The sequence below is a fragment of the Durio zibethinus genome, chromosome 6, assembly GCF_047325235.1.
Source record: "Durio zibethinus cultivar Kanyao isolate XHJ-2024 chromosome 6, ASM4732523v1, whole genome shotgun sequence".
Lineage (NCBI taxonomy): Eukaryota > Viridiplantae > Streptophyta > Magnoliopsida > Malvales > Malvaceae > Durio > Durio zibethinus.
In genome coordinates, this window is record NC_143167.1 from 31,291,897 (window position 1) to 31,294,760 (window position 2,864).

At 36.8% G+C, this 2,864-nt stretch overlaps 1 pseudogene; it reads left to right on the forward strand.

Annotated features, from left to right (window-relative positions):
- Positions 1 to 872: 872 nt before the first annotated feature.
- Positions 873 to 2,501, forward strand: LOC111284452 (class V chitinase CHIT5b pseudogene; annotated as a pseudogene).
- Positions 2,502 to 2,864: the final 363 nt, after the last annotated feature.

Below are 2,864 nucleotides of genomic sequence, written 5' to 3' on the forward strand. Positions count from 1 at the left end.
AATTTGAGTTAAGGTGGAGATTATTAGGAATAATGACTCAAATCCCATAAAAGTTTTGTTTGGGATTGGTCAGATATTGCTTGATGGATAAAAAAAACTTGCAGAAGAAGAATTTAAAGAGAAAAAAATTTTTTAATAAGCAAGTTTGACTTGCAAAAGAATAATTCTAAAAGGAAATGGATTTTTAATATATAAATGAAGTTTTTATAGGGTTAGGTATGAGAAACAGATGTAATAGAGTTATAGGATTTTATGAGATAGATACCACCTAAGTCTATTTAAGATTTACGTCTTATAGATATGAACGTTTGAATGTTTGTAAGTAGATTAAAGGAGATTGAGAAGGTGTACATAAGTATGGTGCATGGGAGTGAACTAGAGGAGATTGAAAGTGTCCACATAAGTATGATGTATGGGTACATATGGGTATGTATTTGGTTGTATTGAAATGATACACATGAACATGTGCTTGTTTGTGTTAAGAATACTCCATAGGATTAGAGGAGATTGAGAGGGTCTATGGGTATTGATTGTTGAGTGATTGATACATTTTGATATATGTTTGTAATTTTTCACAACTAGTGAATCTTGTTTCTTATCCGTGGATGTAGATTAATTAGACCGAACCATGTTAAATTATTATCTTTTGTGTGTTTGATTAATTATTTTATTATGCTTTCGTTCGCTTGATTGGGTTAGGATTTTTTTGCTCAACAAATGGTATTATAACTACGGTGATCTCTAACACAACCCAAGTCAAGCAAAATTTTTCCTAATTTTAGCATATAAAGTGCAAACAATTGTTACATGAAAGCTTTTAGGATATTGAAAAATCAAAGGGTAACCCGTAACCATCATATTGAAGTTTTGAAAATTATATGTAACTGCATTGGCAAATCATTAAAAAATATTTCGGAAGTCGATTTGGTTGATCCACTTGTCCCAAGCTTCACTCTCGCATTCACGTCCCTCCACAAGCAAACGCTAGTGCTAGACAAACACAAAAAGGCCATCGTATAAAGTTCAAACACACCATGAATATTAAAATGTTGTCTTGAACAGTTACCCAATACTCTCATTTTTAACCTTAATTCCAATCAGATTGGACAACCCCTAATTCATTTTCAAATCAAATTTTCATTTAGATATGGCAGGCTTTCTATAGAGTTGACGCCCACCCACCCTTGTATGAAGAGCATTGCTACATTTCTGATAGCAGTAGCTAGTAGTATTAGTAGTGGCTGCTTCTATTTTAAATTCCCTAGATCATCTAAAGACTAAAAATTGTGTGTCACGGATAAACACAACAATCCAAAACTATAGACAAAAGAATTGTTCAAAAATTTCTTCTGACTATTAGTTATCTAGCCAGATGGTTGCTATATGTACTTGCCTTGACACTCTTGCTCGAAATCATTTATGACAAGCCCTCTAGCAACGATGGAAGGTTTCACTACATATTTTCAGCTCTCTTCTATTCTTATTGTTTTCTTAACCATGCTTACAAGATCTGTTGTCATGGCGTCGCCACCGTCTGTCAAAGCAACTTATTGGCCTTCGTGGACGACAACTTTCCCACCATCCGCCACAGGTACATCCTTGTTTACTCATATTTACTATGCTTTTCTTATGCCAAGCAACGTCACCTATAAATTTGAAATCTCAAGTCCAACAGCACTTCTCCTGTCAAATTTTACTGCCACCCTCCACCACAAGAATCCGCCGGCAAAAACTTTTTTCTCTATTGGTGGCGGAGGTGCTGATCCTCTTGTTTTTTCCCGCATGGCTTCAGAGAGAAAGTCACCTAAAGCTTTTATAACTTCAGCTATCGAGGTTTGCATGAAAATTTGGTTTTGATGGGATGGACCTTGTCTGGGAATTCCCTAAAAGCCCAAAAGACATGCAAGATTTGGGCCTTTTATTTATGGAATGGCAGCGAGCTATCAACTATGAGGCTAAGCCCACCCACCTAACGCCTCTACTTCTCACGGCGGCTGTTTACTTCTCAGTCGACTGTTTCTTCGATGAAGTCTACCGCAAATTCCCGGTAAGCTATATTAATCAAAATTTGGATTGGGTTAGTGCAATGTGCTTGGATTTACTTGGTGGATGGGATACTTCGAAGTCAGGAGCCCATGCAGCACTTTATGACCCAAACAGTAATGTGGCACGAGCTATGGGCGTAGGTCATGGATCAAAGCTGGGGCTCCTAGGAGCAAGTTGGTAACGGGGCTGCCACTTTATGGAGGACTCGGCTGCTAAAGGACCGAAATTTTCATGAGATTGGATCGGCTGCAGTAGCTGTAGGCCCAGGAGACCATGGGGTGCTGACATTTGTCCAGGTAGAGAAGTTCAACAAGAAGAATGGTGCCAAGGTAAAACATGACATGGATGCTATTTCAACATATGCTTATGTTGGTTCAACCTGGGTTGGGTATGATGATGCAATATCAGCAACGTTGAAGATTGGGTTTGCTCAGGCCCTTGGAATTCTTATTTGAGTAATTTGGAAAATGTTTTGATCATTAAGGCTCCGGTTACGGAAATGAGCTTCTAGAAAAAAAAATTTATTTTCAATGAAATTAATTTTCAGAAAAGAAATTAGTTTTCTCAATTTGGTAAACTTTTTGAAGTTATTTTCCCATGGTATTTCAATGAAAAATACCCAAAAATTTGTAATTTCGTCATGTCCAAAATTTCTTAATCCAGATTCAAGCTAATCAAATGTTAAATTTCATATATATATATATATATATATATATATATTGTTTTGGAAGCGGCGGAAAACCACCCATATTTTGGAAGAACTCGTCCACTCCTTTGGTTTTGGTTCAGGGTTGGTAACTTGACGGGTCTACTTAACG